General features: G+C 40.8%; 1 protein-coding gene and 1 long non-coding RNA gene across 4 annotated transcripts in view; both read left to right on the top strand.

Moving 5' to 3' along the window:
• Positions 1-18,546, top strand: part of PDE3A (phosphodiesterase 3A) — a 302,331-nt gene that overhangs the window by 29,539 nt on the left and 254,246 nt on the right. The window lies entirely within an intron of this gene.
• LOC310642054 lies at positions 1,445-13,160 on the top strand. Of its 2 annotated transcripts, XR_014492826.1 has the most exons (4): positions 1,445-2,778; positions 8,860-8,930; positions 12,863-12,937; positions 13,025-13,061. It is a non-coding gene; the product is annotated as an uncharacterized lncRNA (long non-coding RNA). The 2 variants fall into 2 exon arrangements; XR_014492825.1 differs by having other exon boundaries at positions 12,863-13,160.

Raw genomic sequence — 18,546 nt, forward strand, 5'->3', positions numbered from 1 at the left:
ATGTATGCATACACTTTGAGACGAAGCAACTAAATTTCATTTTTAATGTGTGCCCACAGGAAAAAATGACAATAAAGGTTATCTATCTATCTATCTAATGGACACTTTTCAGTATTGTCAGATACGAAGAATCAAGACCACACATTAAGTTCCAGTTAAGCTGATTTATTGCTCTTGCATACACATAAGAATCTAGCCAATTAACAGTTAGGATTAAATTGGCGCTTGACAAGAGTTAACAGAATTCAAGATGGGTTGGATATAGACCACTTGTGAGCATGTAATGACTCTAGGCTGATTCCTCTCTTGATTCCACCTCCAGGCTCTGCCTGTACTCCTACTTCCTTGTTTGATTGTCTCTGTGTCTTAGCTCTGAAGTCCAGGCATCTGAGGGTATGGTAACCAGATATTTCCTTGTGTATCTTGGTAAGAAGCTTGCTCCACAGTGGGAACAATTACTTTATTAATTATTTGTTGGTATTTAATGGCGATCGAATTTAACATCTGCTTGCTCAAGTGTAATGGAATGAAATGTCAGTTCTGTTGCATAATTTCCTGCAGAGAGGAACTCTCTTCTGTGGTAGGGATCTTACAGATGTTTTTAAAAAAAGAAAATCCAACATGCAATGGTTTTGTGTACCCACGTTTTTTGTAGTATTAATATACAGCCGATGAATGCAAAATATTCATTTATATTTATAGAAATATAAATGCTACAAGGGTATACATGTAAGATCCGTAAACCCTGATTTTATGTGCCTTTTGAGGATTTAAATATGTCCCCTTATGCCCAGAGATACAGAAGACATTACAGGCAAATTGGCTGTGAGGCTCCGAAACACCAAGACTGACATGAGAACAAATATTATTTCAGCAGGGAGAGGAAATACCTTTGCACAATCTTTCCAAGGAAAGGTATTTTCACCCACCTCCACTCTTTGCAGCTGAAAAGCTTCCAAATAATTGTTTTCTCCCCTTCCCTTCCTATTTCAGGAAAAAAAAGGGAAGAGAAGAAGAGAGTGGACAGCCATTTGTCTGAAATGGTATGGGGGGGATTGGACTAGATGACCTCCAATGTCCCTTCCAACTTTACTACTACTACTACTACTATTATTAAATGTAAATTTCACCTCTTCTTCAACCTTGTCCCCCAAATTAGAGTCCATGTGATTTCAAATAATTAATCCTCCCCCCCCCCCCCGGCCTCAAAACACTCCTTTTCCACCTGGCTGACCTGGACTGACAGGCATTTTAATTATGTTTACAATTTTTAATTTTAATTTATTGCACAGATGACTTTAATTTTAATTTTATCTTAATTTCTGTACTTATTATATGTTATTGTTGTTAGCCGCCCTGAGTCCTTCGGGAGATAGGGCAGGATATAAGTCCCATAAATAAATAAATAAATAAATAAGTAAGTAAGTAAGTAAATAAATAAATAAATAAATAAATATCTTCAGCATTGTAATTTAACTGTGATAATAGTTCATTGCTGGATCACTTGAGAGTCATTATAGCCATCCTCAAATAAATAGAACGTTAGGCTCCAACAGTTTTAAAACCAGTTTTATTTCCTTTTGGTTGTTGCTTCTCCCCAAACAAGGGACCAAATAATAAATAACATTTACTGCCAAGGAGAATAGAGAAACGATGCCACCAAAGATTTGTGAGCCGTACAAAATGAGCAGTTTTTTTTTCCCCCTTCCCCTTCCCTTCCACCCTCTCAATTATCGTGCTTCTGGCTTTCCTTTTTTCCAAGTGGTTGTGTTTTGTGGTTGAGATAATAGCCCCTAAATAGTCCCTAAGGGTGTTTTTTTTTTAAAGTGTGTGCATGTGTGCGAGCATAAGCTCGTTTTGTGACGTGGAGTGGAGTGGAGAAAGAGAAGATTCGCTATAACGTGGGCAGGAAACTTCTAATCAGCAGCTTGGAGAGAACTTGCCATCCATGGTCTCAGAAAGAGAATCTTTTGAGATCCGTGGGATGAGTTTTCAGGGAAGGAAGAAAGGGGGGGCCCAAATGAGGGGAAGGTGCGATTTTAAAACTCACGATTCCTAAAACTAGAAAATAATCTCCCTCAAACCCCCTCTTTCCATTCATCATGGCAAGTACAGGTAGTCCTTGACTTACAACATTCATTTAGTGACCGAAGTTACGACAGCACTGAAAAAAGTGACTTTACGACACATTTTTTACTGGACTGGGCAGAAGCTAAGGAATGGAGCAGTGGTGGAGCAGTGGGCTAATGCCTCCTTAAGTAACACCAGCTGCCTGCAATTAGTGCAGGTTCGCATCCCACCAGGCTCAAGGTTGACTCAGCCTTCCATCCTTCCGAGGTAGGTAAAATGAGGACCCAGATTGTTGGGGGCAATTAAGCTGACTTTGTAATAATGCCGCTTGGTGTGTGTGTGTGAAAGCCCTAATAAGCAGGCATATACATAGAATGAAGGCTACTGCTAAGCTTGTAAGCCGCCCTGAGTCTTCGGAGAAGGGCGGGATATAAATGGAATTAAAAAAAAATGGAGGGTGGGGGGAAGGAAAGTTAGGAAGATGGATAGTTGTGTGATGGAAACCACGCCTGAGATGCTTCCAAGGGTCCACCAAGTCAAATATTTTGAAATTTCTCAGTTTTACTTTTTCATGCAATGCGATAAATTTCTGCTGTTTGGGATGCTGCGTCGTATACGGGGATGCTGAGACCGAATTGTTTGAGAACTGCAGGACTGGTGGATGTGGGGAAGCGCCTTGGCTGACCTAGCCAAGAATGTTAGCCAAAAGTAAGTGTGTGTGTGTGTGTGTTGTGTATGTGCATACACGTGTCTGAGTATGCTTTGATCAGAAACAAGAAGATCAGTTTCTGAACAGCAGGTTAATCATGGACCATGTAGTCTGCTTCCTGAGTGGATGAGACACTTTTCATTCATTTCTGTGCATTCAAACAAATTTGTACAATGTTTGCCAAGGTCAGTTATCCTTCCCAAGTAGGGGTGTACATATATACAACGTAGATGTTTCCTTTGTGTGCCAAAGGCTGTTGCAAATGCAGGTCAAAAGGAATGGGGCAACTTTCGCCCAAACTGCTCTATTTCCCCCCCAAACTGCCATATTTTATTGGCAGTAAATTTGGCAGTAAAAGCTCCTTGTTTTATTTTTTTTACTTAATTGCAAATTCGAACAGAAAGAGATATTGCCAGAAGAGAGAAGAAAAGACTGCCTATAAGAGAGAAGGGTTGAATTTTTCAAAATCTTCTGTGATGTGATTCAGCTAGTATTTATCCAAACAGTTCTGCATCGCCAGACTGTAAAAATATTTCTTCTCGGCTAGCCTATTTCACGTGTGTGTGTGTGTGTGTGTTCATCCTTTGCTCTGAAAATGATGAAACGTTCCATCTAATCCAGGGCTTCCCAACCAGGGGTGCGAGATGATATTCCAGGGGTTACGAAAACTTGGGTTTTCAAAATTATAGCGTTTATGCATAATTCATTGGCATTATTTCAAACTTTTATAAGGGGTGCGAGAATATATCAGAAGCATTCTATGGGTGCGGGATATAGAAAAGGTTGAGATCCAGGTGCTGGATCGGCTTGCCAATCTGCATTTTCAGTGTAGATTTGGACCGGGAATCAATTTTTATGTCCTTCTGTTCAAGACCAGAGAGAGACACCAGAAGAATAAGCAATAAATAGAAGTCAACCTTAAACCAGTCTTTAATCATAGTTGAGACTCCAGAGAAGACAAAGGGAAGAAGCAAAAGTCAGATCCAGAGTATGAAGAATTGGTACCATATGGAGGTCTGTCAAGGTTCAGCTTTGAAGGTCCACATTTAACTGGTTATAGACATATCAGGCGTTAGGCATTGTTGTACCAGAACATAGCACTTCGCTCCTTTAAGGTCATGCGATCACATGACCCCGGGACACTGCAACTGTCCTAAACATGAGTCAGTTGCCGGTCCTCTGAATTTTGATCACATGACCACGGGGATGCTGCAATGGTTAGGGTGAGGGTTGGTTATAAGTCACTTATTTCCAGTGCTATTATAACTTTCAGTGGTCACTAAGTGCAGCATTGTAAGTGGAGGATTACTTGTGTAGCCTGATTTCCTAGGCAATCCCTTTTGTAAAAGAGGCATGCAGCAGTTCTTTTCCTTCCCATATTTAACTCACTCGTGAAGATGTTCACATGGGCCAGATTGCTGGCTCCATGCACCTGGATTGAGGTCTTGGGTAGAAGACAAGCAAGATGTGGTGGAATGTTGTCTAGATTCCTAGGAGAGAGGGGCTGAGGGCAAAGAATCACCAGAGCTTGGGAAGTTTGGCTGTTGGGAAGAGGATTAAATCAGATCCTCCTCACTATTCCCAGAATATATCTGTATTTGCAGACAGTTGCTTTAATGAGGTCTTTGGTGTTCTCTGAGCTGGGTTGTTTTCTTGCAGGCATTTCATTACCAAACTGGGTAATATCATCAGTGTTGTGCAGTGATGATGAAATCATACTGATTATGAAGTCAAGCATGATGACGATGATGCAGTGATGATGATAACACACAAACTTTGATTCTTGGTTGGTGATGAAACAACAACAAGCTCAGAAGCAGCAAAAACCCTGCAGTTCAACCCTTAGCTACAAATATTTTCTGCTGTTAGTTGCTTTAGTCTGGCAAGAATCTGTCTACAAGTCAAGAACAATAAAGGAAGCTATTCTTAAGTGACTTCACGTATCGTTCTTGCTTCTTGGGGCCTGACATAAAATAGCTATTTTATGCTAAGGCCTGCATCTTTTGGTAGCAGATGTAGAACAATTATCTGAGGGATTTTCCTACCATCAAAACGTAAGGAAATATTAACATTTGACCAGGATCAAAGAGTTGGAGGTTCTCAATTTGCTGAGAAAAACAATGCATAGTTTTGGCCAGTCGCCTTCTTTGGCATCTTTTTGTTTCCGCTAAGCTGAAAATGGATCCCTGAAAGCGACTTTGTTCCTCTGGAACTGCCAACCTTCTCCCAGCCATTCAAGATTTGCAAATAATGCTGGAAAACCAGTTTTTGTAAAAGATACCTTTGTCATTTCAAAGGTTGCTGGCTACATTTAAAGTGTAATTGTGTGTTTTTTTAAATTAATTTGGGGGCAACGCTCCCTTTTTGAAATGTTTTGGTCCGACGAAGATTCATCTCAAGTTTAACATGGGAGCTACTGATTTTCCTTAAAAAAAGAAAAAAGAAAAGTGAGGACTTTGGGCTGCAGTTAATGGCAGGAGCACAAAAATGGAGCATCCCAGGAGGCTGATAGCAGTTTGTGCATAGCTGGGAACCATGGGTGGTGAAACACATCTGGAATGCACTGGGTGACAGAAAATTGCAACGGAGCTTTTGATCACTGCTGTGGGAAGAAACTGAATACAGGTAGTCCTTGACTCACACTATAATTGAGCCCAGAGCTGAGGTCATAAGTTGTGCAGGTTGTTAAGCACATGCCCACGTCTGATTTTATGACCTTGCTTGTAGTGGTCATTAAATGAATGTCGTGGTCATTAAACCAACCCATTTTAGCCAATGTTCGAACAATGGATGCGCTTAATAGCTGCCATGTTCTCCTAACAACCATTGGAAAAAAGGGTTGCGAAATTGGGCACGGTCTCACGATGACCCACTTGGCAGTGGTCACCATCTACAATCATAATGGTGGGCTCAGTTATGGTCATAAGGTGAGGACTATCTGTAGTTCCTCATTCCAGCCAAACTGCCTTGTTACTGTGAGGAAAAATAAAAGGAAGGATTGCTGTGTATATTATCTTTTCCTCCTGTATTAAAGGCAAATTTAATAAATTATAAAATGTACTTGAGTAAAAATTAACCTGAATTCTGGCACTTCTTTCTCCAATCAGGAGTACAGTAGTCCTTGACTTACAGCCATTTGCTTAGTGACCATTTGAATTTACAAGGTACTTGAAAATGTGACCGATTTTTACACTTATGACCTTTGCTGCATCCCCCATAGTTACATGATCAGAATTTAGATGCTTGGCAACTACCGTGTTTCCCTGAAAGTAAGGCCTACACTGACAATAAGCCCTAGCTTGATTTTTGGGGGTGGGCCTAATATAAGCCCTACCCTAAACGCAAGCCCTAGTTTTGGGCAAGGCACACACCTAAAAATCAAGCTAGGGCGGGGGTGTGGAACTGCCCCACCCACCCGCCCACACCCACTTACCTTGCAGCCAGGCATCTCCTTGTTCGCCCACTTCTTCTGCAGCAGCATCTTCTGCAGCCAGGCCTGCATTTCTCAGTCACAGGGTTTTCCGGAAGGCCTTTGCAGCCAAGATTCAATTGATAGCTCAGTTCTGCAAGACCTCAGCAGCCAAGCACCAAGCTATGGATTGAACCCATACCTCGGTGCTCGGCTGCTTAGGCCTTCTGGAAAGGCCTGACTGTAAAATGCAGGCCCGAATGCAGCTGCAGAACTTCGGCCCCAGAAGAAGTGGACCAGCTGGGTGGGGCTGTCGGAGCTGGAGGTGAGGTAAGGCCTACTCCGAAACTTAAGACCGGTCTTATTTGAGGGGAAACATGGCAGTATATATTTGTGACAGTTGCACTGTCCTGAGGTCACATTATCACCATTTGCAATCTTCTCAGCCAGTTTCTGACAAGCAGAGTCAGTGGGGGGAAGCCGCACTTGCTTAATGACCACATGACTCACTTAACAACTGCAGTGATTCACTTAATGACTGTGGCAAAAGGGTTGTAAAAATGAGGCAAAAGTCACTCAAACTGCCTCTTTTATCCATACAAATTTGGGGGTCAATTGTAGTCGTAAGTCAAGGACTACCTGTAGTGTTATAGATAGTCAGGTTTGGCTTCCCTCCAGAGGCTGGTTGTCTCAAGAGGGATTGCATTGGATGAAAATGTAGTTAGCGAATCGGAGGAGCTGTTTGGAGTCTTCAAAGTGGTGGTGAAGGGCAGGCCAGTGCTGTTACGCACGTGAGAATGACTTCAGAAGCTTTATCTCCAGAAAGGTTGCCAAATTCTAGCCAGAGATCCAAATCTTGAAGGGATGGGGAATTGATAACTACTTCTTCTTCTTTCTTTTTTTAAGCATTCAGCAAAACCCTTGGGCTCATTCCGTCTTATGAAAGAGAAAGTGCTTTTGATCTTACTTCCAAAGGAAGAATGTTTGGGTCAAATTTTCACAGTTGAAATAAAGTTATTCTATTACAAACGGACAAGGTGTGCCTGCATGAGCTGCCAAGTACATGAATGGCTTATGTTTTATGGAACTGTAGGCTTCACAGAGGTTTTCCGCTTTCCTGGATTCCCTGGCTTCCATAATACTCTAAAGCAGGGGTCTTCAACCTTGGCAACTTTACGACTTGTGGACTTCAACAATGGCTTGGGTCCGGGATATCTGAGGGAACACCTGCTGCCGGCATCAAGTTCCCTTCGTCCAGTGCGCTCCCACAGGGAGGGTCTTCTCAGGGTGCCACCGGTAAGAGATTGCCGGCGGACGACACCCAGGGATAGGGCCTTCTCAGTGGGTGCGCCTGCCCTCTGGAACCAGCTGCCAGTGGAGCTGAGGACTGCCCCCGACCTCCGTTCATTCCGCCGGGACCTGAAGACCTGGCTCTTCGAGCTCTCTGGCCCAGGCTGAGGATTAATCTTATTTTAACTGGGGTTTTATTTATACAGGGACAAATTTAATTTTTTTAAACTTGTTTTTAACTTTTGTATTGTGGTTTTTAATTACCCTGTAAACCGCCCTGAGTCCTTCGGGAAAGGGCGGTATATAAATGTAATAAAATAATAAATAATAATAAATAAATAAACTCCCATAGTTCCTCAGCCAGCCAGGAACTTGGGAGTTGAAGCCCACAAGTTGTAAAGTTGCCAAGGTTGGAGACCCCGACTCTAAAGGATGGCTACATGTAAGAGTTTCTCCAGTTTTTTAGTTGAGGAAGCAAAGGGTGTTTTTTTTCTTCCCGATTACAGATTAATGGAAAGGAAATTCTAAATAAACCCTTAAACACCTTGAGGATAACAAAATAGTATAAGCCTTTTTTTAGGGGGAAATTAGATGCAAGCAATTGCAGGAGAGATTTTTCGGACCCAACATTAACATGCATTTCTTTGCTTCATAGGCAGCTTGCAACTTGGGCACTTTGCTTCAAAAAAAAAAAAAAAAGCATCCAGATAGCAATAGCACTTAGACTTATATACCACTTCCTAGTGCTTTACGGTCCTCTCTAAGTGGTTTACAGAGTCAACGTATTGCCCCCATCAATCTGTGTCCTCATTTTACCGACTTCGGAAGAATGGAAGGCTGAGTCATCCTTGAGATGGTCCAGATCGAACTCCTGGCAGTGGGGCAGAGTTAGCTTGCAATACTGCATTCTAACCACTGCGCCACCACAGCTCTATTACCTATAGGATATACCTACTAACATTTTGTAAATTAAAACAGTCCATTGCTGAAGATAAAATCCATACAAAAGGTATACATTTTTGTATGGTTGGAAGGATGAGCAGGGGAAATTTCAAAAGCGATTGGAACATCTGTGAAGATTGTTTCGAAATTTTATTAAATTTAATTCGGAAATGGGATGGAGCAGGATTATGTAGGCAAAACAGGAGAAAAATTAGAAACAGATGGATTGGTCACCATAGGTCTGGTGTTCTGCATCTTGATCAGGAAGGAGGTGGTGAACGAGATCCCATAGCAAATGTTTTAGGAATCAAGCCATGTCCAGTTATGGGAAAACATTCAGAAGTGAAAGGCAGAGTGGGAACAAGTGACTGGATCGAGTATGTTCTTCCAAATTCTTTTTCTTCACTGTTGCTTGTAGTAATGTTTTCCTTTAATGCAGTTCCTTCAATGACTTGATCTGATTTCTCCAGCAAGAGAGAGTGCACAATCCAGGAAACCCGGCTGATCTAGGTTTGATTGTTTAGTTTGTGTACTTTTTGCTAGCCAGAAGGAGATTTTTCTTGTTTTTTCAGGCTGCGTACATATTGTACTCGTTCCGTGCCCAGTTTCTTGTGGGAGCTACAGGAGTGGCGTAACTCTAGGAATACCTCCCCTCTCTCTCAATGGTAGTTGTCTGCATGAAGACATTTGGCAAGAAAAAGTTTGAGAATGAGGCAGGTGGCCTTGTGTGTATGGAGAGTTCATAAATGTTGATGCCTTTCAGTATGTATATATATATATATATATATATATATATATATATATATATATATATATATATATATATATATATATATATATATATATATATATATATATATATATATATATATATATATATATAATGTGTGTGTGTGTGTGTGTGTGTAATTTTTTTTAAAGATTGCTGACAAAGAATTAAAGGGAGACTGATATGCATTTCAAACTTATTTGTTTTCATCAGTCTGATTGCACATTAGGCAGTTGTTTTTAACCTCTAGGCCACAAGCTCTATCTCACTTTGTTAGCTGAGAAGCAAGGGAGATATGTGTTAAATGCTTGTTAACTATTTAGATTACCTTGCTAGGCCCCAAACATGGGACAAATCTTTATTTCCTGTTTCAGCCTAACCGAAGGCCATCGACAGGCAGTAGTCACAACAGTGACAGCTCATATTTGTGTAAAAATTTTTTAGATTGCTAATAAAGAATTAAAGGGAGACTGATACGCATTTCAAACTTATTTGTTTTCATCAGTCAGCCATACCCTTCTGAGATTCGAACCTGGGCTGATTGCACATTAGGCAGTTGTTTTTACCTCTAGGCCACAAGCTCTATCTCACTTTGTTAGCTGAGGAGCAAGGGAGATATGTGTTAAATGCTTGTTAACTATTTAGATTACCTTGCTAGGCCCCAAACATGGGACAAATTGCCTAATGTTAGTGTTGTTTTATGTCATCTACATGGTGATGTTGGTACACAAAAAATACAACGCTGCTGCAGGGATTGGATCATTGCAGGCTAAGTCCTTTGTGTAGGTTCGGCAAATCAAAATTTATTTGTACTTCACACAGCATGTAATAGTGGGAAATTCATTGCCATCAGATACGGTTAGTCCTCACTGAATGGCCACTCATTCAACAACCCTTGAGAGTTACTACAACTATTCCTCATAGTTGCACCTATTGCAGTGTCTCTGTGACCACATGATTTTACACACCCACACACACGCACACACACACACAGAGGGAGACCGACCCTGAGTAATTATAAGTTGTTCGTTAGAGAGTGACACTGGAAAAGGGAGTCCAATATGTCCATTCTTAGGGCATCCTGAATTCATCTGTGTTACCCCCCGTCGATAGGGCTCGCAACTTGGGCGTCCTCCTCGATTCGCGGCTCAGTTTTGAAGACCATATAGGAGCCGTGACCAGGGGGGCCTTTGCCCAGGTTCGCCTGGTGCACCAGTTGCGGCCCTACCTGGACCGAGATGCCCTGCGCACAGTCACTCATGCGCTTGTGACCTCCCGATTGGACTACTGCAACACTCTCTACATGGGGCTGCCCTTGAGGACCACTTGGAGGCTTCAGCTGGTGCAGAATGCGGCCGCGCGGGTTGTGATGGGGGTTTCCCAATACTCCCATGTAACACCTCTGCTCCGCGAGCTGCATTGGCTTCCGGTTGCCCTCCGGGTGAGATTCAAGGTGCTGGTGATGACCTATAAAGCCCTAAATGGCTTGGGTCCGGGATATCTGAGGGAACACCTGCTGCTGGCATCAAGCTCCCTTCGTCCTGTGCGCTCCCACAGGGAGGGTCTTCTCAGGGTACTGCCGGTAAAAGATTGCTGGCGGATAACACCCAGGGGGAGGGCCTTCTCTGTGTGTACGCCTGCCCTTTGGAACCAGCTGCCCGTAGAGCTTAGGACTGCCCCTGATCTTCACTCATTCTGCCGGGAACTGAATACGTGGCTCTTTGAGCTTTCTGGCCTGGACTGAGAGTATTAATTGGGGTTTTAATTTGGATTTCAATTGGGGTTTTATATTTATTCAAGGTTTAAATGTAATTATTTTAACTGTTTTTAATTTTTGTAATTGTTGTATTGTTATTTTAATAAAACCTTGTGAACCTCCCTGAGTCCTACGGGAGAAGGGCGGTATATAAGTCTAATAAAGATAAAGATAAAGATCTGTGAGGCCACAGCATTATTCTGGATTAGATGTACCAATGGCCTGATACAGGAATTCTCTTCTTATGTTTCAGTGTAATGGACTTTCCAGAATAAGTCCTGGCTGGCATTTTGCAGAGGATTCATTCATGTTCATTTTTTCAGAAGGCCACCCTGTCTATTAATGCACCTGTTGTCTGCATCTTCGCCTATGTCCTCAGCTGGTAACGTCTGAGCAAGACAGAACTGTGCCTTCTGTCCTTCAGAATTAATACCTCCTCCCTCTTGTCCCCTGCCCAGATTTTGGTCTTTTGAGCCCATCTTGATCTGTAAAGCAAGCCGGGCTTCCATTCACTCATAACCATGGGCAGCTGTTTCTACAGTGTGCCTAATTGCTGTGCATCCACTACCAAGCAGATTCAGCCTTTAAATGGATGGTGCTGTGCTCCATTTCCTCTTTGTCAGAGACCTGGAGGGTGCCAGTCCATTTTATCCCTTGCACTGACTTGCCTGGCTATTCTTTTTTTGTACATGTGTCCTTTTAGCAAAAGTCACCTCCTCCGTGGGATGTCCACTCTTTTTTTAAAAGTGCTCATTAACAGACCCAGCATGTGGCTGGGGAGAATTTGAAATAGATGCATCAGGGCCTCTGCCCCTTTCCACTGGTGGAAGATGGAAATGGGAAAGAAGTGACTTTATGTGAGAATTAATTATCCTGTGCTCTATGTTCACTTTTTTCAACCTGGGACTGAGGTAGGATTTCAGCTCTAGATCCACAGTGTTGTGGAGAAAGAAAGGTATATATCTTTCCTAGACATGTTTTCTTTCTCTCTCACACACACACAGACACACAGACACAGACACACTAACACTAACACAAATCTCAGGATTTAAAAGAGGGCGGGGTGGAAGAGAGAGGACTGTTATACCATACCAATAAAATAATGGTTCCTTTTACAGATAGACTTAACCGCCACAATTGAGCCTGACGGGTCTCACGAGAACACCCGATGATGTGGAAATCTGGAAATGACTAAGCCAAAAATCTTCACTGCTTTTTGCTTTTGGATTATTGAACTTATTTGTATCCTGCCTAATCCTGAGGGATAACAGTAGATGAAAAAAGTTAGAAATAAAAAATACTAGAAGTAGCACCATTAAACAAAAGATTTGATAACTCTGCTCTTCACATTGTTGACTTTGTCAGATTCACTGGCTGATACTGGAGCCAGGCTGAATTCTCCATTGCAAGTCAAGAAATTTTTTAAAAAAAGACTAAAATATATAAAGGTATAGGACGTCATCCTTTGTTCATGAACCTATATTTAAGGCTTAATTCATAATTATGCCTCTACTGTAGTTTATGGAAGGGCATGTGAGTAATGCTTAATCTAATAATGTTGATTATTATTATTCTTGTGATGGTAATTTAAAATCAGTTCAAGCTTCATCCAAAATCTAACAGTTGACCAAATACGGGTGTAATATATCTACAGCAAAGCAAACAAAGCTGTTTGTTATAAGCTAAATGTTGTGAGGTCAAATTATTTTGATTTTCTCAGCTGTTTTGACAGTTTCGTAGTTATAGCTCTTGAGGCTCCAATAATTATGAGGTAAACTGTTACTGGTTGATTCCGTAGTCTCTGTATTTCAGTTGTTAAATCCCAATAGTTTATAATCTTTTCCAATTATTTTGCAGCTATTTTGTGGTTGTTATTGCCAGATCTGTAAAAAAGAAAATGTGATATTTTTCCCCCAGCTACAGTGATGTCTGGTATGGTGTGTTCTAAATATCAATCTACCTAAAACCAGAAATCTCATAAAATGGGTAAAAGTATGTGGTCATTCAATTTTCAATATTATAATCATACTAATATTTTTGGATATCAGACTCATGTTTTTTGTTTATATTTTTTCACAGTCATCAGTTTTGGGATTTAGATTTTCTTCTGTTCAGCCAACACCACTTGCTTAAGTAAGTCCAAGTATTAATTGTTTTTATTGTATTATTACTCTCAACTTTGATTTTAGAATTTTTCTAATTCACTTGAACAGGCAAACGAATTGTTTGTTTCTAAAACAGCCAAAGATTAAAAAAAACAAAAAACTTTCCTCCTTTGTCAGTGCTGTGATTTTTTAGTAAAAATCTGGAGTTGGATTCCATCTAAACATTCACTTTTTTTCTTTGCTTTGTTGTCACGTTGCCCAGGCCAAACTTCATTTTGATGCCATCAGTAAAGATTTGAACTGTTTCTAGGTTTAGGGGTATCCAACCTTGGCAACTTTAAGGCCTGTGGACTTCAACTCCCAGAATTGGCTGGCTGGAGAATTCTGGGAGTTGAAGTCCACAAGTCTTAAAAGTTGCCAAGGTTGGACGCTCCCGCTCTAGATGAATTTGCTGTAGTTTCAGATCACACAGATAGAATGAAAGGGAGCTTTAGATCCCTTGTTTGGATAACTGATAACTTAATTGCCAGACACGTTATTTAAAATCGTTAACAGTGAGTCACAGCCGTGTTAAAAAAGCAATGGAGAGACAGAGCCTCCTTGACAAAATTCTGCTTCCGATTCCTCCAAGTTCACCTTTACTTACCTATATTTATTGTTTTCCATTTTTTCATTGCCCTATTTATTTTATTTTAACATTTCTGAATGTTTTAAAATCCAACTGTGGGTGAACTGAACGTGTGTGTGGTTTTCTTTTTTGTAATCAATCCAAATCATACAAGTTTTGGTCTATATATAGGCTTTAGAGTTTTACATATTGTTTTATCAGACATTTGTATTTATTGGGGGGGGGGTGTTTCTTCAGGTAGGTGTGAAATTCCTTTATTTTGCCCTGCAGGATGCAATGAATTTGAATCTGAAGGTGTTTGTAACTTGTAAACTGGCAGTGATTCCCATTAACAGCTTGAATGTTGTCATCGGAGAAGTGATTTTGGATGAAAGCTGCTGGGTGTTGTTTCTTTTGTGTTGCCTTTCTAGATTAGAAACATTTGAACTGTAGCAAACCTGTCATATATTAATCTTCGCTGCAACATTTTGTTGAAATGATTTGCAAGATGAGAATGCAAAAGGGATAGAAATTTGGGCCCAGATCCGTTTTCTCTTTTTACGGTTCTTGCTGTTACTACACTATTTTACATTTGTTCCAAGTTTTGTTTCTTTTACTATATAGGGAGTCCTCAGCTTACAGCTAATTGCATAGCAACCATTACAACGAAACACCACCACCTCCCCCCATTATTTTTTTGGGGGGGGGAACCCATTTCTGAAGTTCTGATGGCCAGTCCCTCCCCGAGCAGTCACATGACCACATTTCAGGCGCCTGGCCATTGGTCCGTATTTGTGTACATCTGCTGCCGTGTGATTGTGATTTATGACCTCCCCCTCTCCCTCCTCCCGAAAAATGGCCTTTGCTTCTGGTTTTTGGTAAAAGCGCTTCGTAGCGAACAGTGGGTTCCCTTAACCACCACAGATTCACTTTACAAGCGCTGCTAAAAAAAGGTTGTAAAATTGAGTCAATCATGGGGACTCCATTAAGGCCATGAGGACTACCTGTAGCCATTTAGACCATTTCTCTGTGTTTTATTTGGTTCCCCCAAAAGTCTCTTCTGATATTTCTTCTACTTTGTTGTGGAATTCACTTGGTTTTATGTTTCCAGTTAATCTTTGCGGAGAAAAAAATGATTTGAAACTTTGTGATATTTTGGGAGAAAAAAATGATTTTAAACTTTGTGATATTTTGTGATATTACTTCCAAGTTGCTCAGGTTTCTTAGAAGTTGAAGTTCCTCCTCCTCCTCCTTCATCCTTCATCCTTCATCCTCCATCCCCATTCCTATCTGGTCAATAGATTTTTAATCTTCTCAATAGTCAATGTTCTTTGGGAAAGTCATAAAACTGTTTAAACATATAAAACAACATTAAAAGTAGTGAAAACAGTATCATATTAGAACAAACAGTGTAATACTTAGAAACTTTGAGTAGAGCTACTTCATGGCTTTATATTTTTCGTTAAAACTATGAGGACTAGAAAGTAGCAATCAGATGTTTTTGAGCTCTCCTAGGTAGTCGTTTAGAGGCAGCTTCCTTATAACACTCTCACGCGACCAAAATAATATTTAGAGTTCAGTTTTACTTAATCTAGCAGTGAAAAGTCAGGTTCTAAGTGTAAGAGGCATCTATATAGATACATATTTTTTTGATTAAGCCGTGTTTTATTTTTCCCCCAACCTTCTTTCTAAATACTTTTCTTTCTGACTTGATTTTTCACCTTTCATTTATTAACTCAAAACATCAGTGACTTTGTATAGTATTTCTTTACACTGGGAATTTATGACTGTTTGCTTGAGATGTCAGTATTATGACATGTCGGGTTAGATTCATGCCAATTCATTCAAGGAAGTATAGTTTTTTTAAATCTGTTCCTTATAGGCAAAAGTTGTTCCCTGTCTACTTAATTGTGGTAGATTATTGCAGTTGACATTGCCACTAGACCACTACCAAGCCAAGGACTAAAATGAACTTCTTCCAAGCAAACAACCCACACTTTGTCGATGGATTCTCAGTCAACCAGGTGAAGTTGTCTGGCAGTTGAGTCAGGGCAACTGGACTATGTTTGTTTGTTTGTTGCTTTGGAATGTTTCGCTGCTTATCCAAGCAGCTTCAGCAGTCAGAGCAAGTTAGTTAGTCAGAGAGTCGTTGGAATGTACCAACACAATTTCCAGGCAGCTCTGCCTGGGAGACTGAAAATCTTCACTGACATACTGCCACACACTTTGGGGAAGAAACCCCCCTGAGGAGGTTGGTGTGGGAGGAGTTGGTACATTCCAACAACTCTCTAACTAACTAATCTGCTCTGATCGAGGAAGCTGCTTGGATGGGCAGCGAAATGTTTCAAACTAACAAGAAAGTAAGTTTGGTTGCCATGACTCAACCTGCAGACAACTCTACCTGGATGATTGATAATCTTTATCGACGTATTGCCATGCAATTAGGGTAAGACACCCTAAGGTTCGTGTGGGAATACCCCTAAGAATTTTAGGAGTTGGTATATTCCAACGAGACTCTGGTTACTCAGATTCCCCTAACCGATTTGTTCAGACCGAAGAAGCTGCTTGGAAGGAGAGCAAAATGTTTTCAACTAACAAGAAGGTAAGTCCAGTTGCCATGACTCAACCTACAGACAACTCTAACTGGATGATTGGTAATCTTCATTGAAGTATTACCATGCAATTAGGGGAAGAAACCCTAAGGCGAGTTTCTAGTTGTTTTGGAACTGTTGGTGAGACCGTTAAAAGTCGTTGCCACTGTTTGAATTTGTTCTACCAGCAGCAAGATCTGACTGCTGGCCTAGTGATGGATTGTATTGCAAATCAGGGCTGTTTCCAGAGGAGGCAGAGGAGGAGAGGACCTGGAGCTTATGGAGCAAAGGAACTGGATGAGGCTGTCGGCAGGCCCAGAGGAAGAGAGAGAGGCTTTCGGAGGAGTTGGTGGCGGCAACAGCGTGCTCCAGGGGTGAAAAGAAGCAAGGTCTCTTTAAGGAAAAGGTGGAAGAGTCAGGATCAGAAAAAGGAAAGAAGGTGAGGTTGTCAGAATACAAGCTAACTTGAGGACTAATCCACATGAAGCCCCATTTCCATGTGTCCTGTTTGCCATCGTTCACTCCCTAGAGACTAAAATGGACAATGTGAAATTTGAGCGGGCCACGAACAAGGAGTATATATCGGAGGTGGTGACCCTTTGAGAGCTGTATGCAACGAAATTTCATTTTGATGTTTGCCGATTGGTGTACATTCAAAGTGACAATAAAGTTATTATCATCAGTTGGTGTGGGAATACCCCTAAGAATTTTAGGAGTTGGTATTTTCCAACGACTCTTGTTACTCAGATTCCTCTAACCAACTGCTTGGATGGGTAGCAAAATGTTTCAAAGTAACAAGAAAATAAGTCCAGTTGCCTTGACTCGGTATCCAGGTAACTCACGCTTTGGTTTTCAAGGGATGTCTGATCCTTCAGCTGCTCAAGGTCATTGGGATATCAGATTGATTTTTGGATTCTAGTACAACATCCATCCATCATCCAAGTATGATATAGGATGAATGGGTAAGAAAATGATATTTCCTTTGACTCTGCGTGGGGAAGGAAAAAGGAAGGGAAAATTGGGGTCCACATCATAATGTCAAAGTATATCTGAAATACTATGTTCTACAAGTGAGGAGGAGGATTCTCTCCCTTTCTAATTTTTAACCCTGGTTATTAAGTGAACCACTGTGGTTGTTAAATGAATCACATAGTCCTTAAGTGACTCATACAGTAGTTAAGCGAATCCACTTTTCCCAGTCAGACGCTGGATGGGTAGGTTGCACATCGTAATAACGGGACCACAGGATACTCCAACTGACATAAAATGCAAACTAGTTGCTAAGCAACCAAATTGTGATCATGTGACCATAGGGGGTAGTACAACAGTCACAAATGCAAGGATGGGTCATAAATCACTTTTTCCGATTCTATCAGAACTTCAAACCATCATTAAATGAATAGTCCTAAATTGAGGACTATTGGTGTCAGGGTGGATTTGATTTAAATCAAGTTGATTTAAATCACAATTTAAAACATGATTTAAATCACTAGTAAAAAGGCTTGAACCATAATTTTTAAAGAGCAACTGTCATCTCTGTCCCACAGCGGCTCCTCCTCTGACCCGCGGTTGACTCACCGACAATCCCATTCACTTTAATGGGACAGTTGGTGATGCGGCAGTGACACAACAAAGTGAGGGACATGGCGGGCAGCAGGTGAGTGGATGCCCTCTAACAGGCACTGCCATGATGGATCTGAAATGACAGGTGCTCTTTAAATGTAAGGACTCATTCTTGCTGGTAGTTAGAATCTTTGATATTATTATTATTTGCAAACAAAATGAAGGTTTCCTATTTAGGATAATGAGTTCAGGTTAGTAAAATGGCGATATCGGAACCAATTTTAGCTTAATAGGTAAATCACACATAGTTGAAGAACTACTCAAATTCTTTTTCTTAATTAAAACACTTAGAGCCTGGTGCAGATGCATTTCTCTCCAAACAACCATACAGTTTGTAGCGTACATAGATTTGCAAAACAATGGGATAAAGGAATATTCCTGAACTTTGTTTTATGATTTATCTCATGTTTACTGTGGAAATTGTGTGAATGCATCAATGCAGCGCATGTTATCTCAGCTTGCAGAGCTTGGATTCATTAAATGACTTCACCAAAAATGTAAATAGTGCAGAATATACACAGCCTCATGCTACATAACTAAGCTCCATTTCATGCTGAATAAACTAAATTACTAATGTATCTTAACTAGAAAACTATCTTTAGATACATTTTTACTCCAAAAGCATTTTATTAAAATAAATTTGATAAACATAAAAAAATCTGATTTAAATAAAAC

Source organism: Vipera ursinii, assembly GCF_947247035.1.
Source record: "Vipera ursinii genome assembly, chromosome: 6".
Taxonomy (NCBI): Eukaryota; Metazoa; Chordata; class Lepidosauria; order Squamata; family Viperidae; genus Vipera; species Vipera ursinii.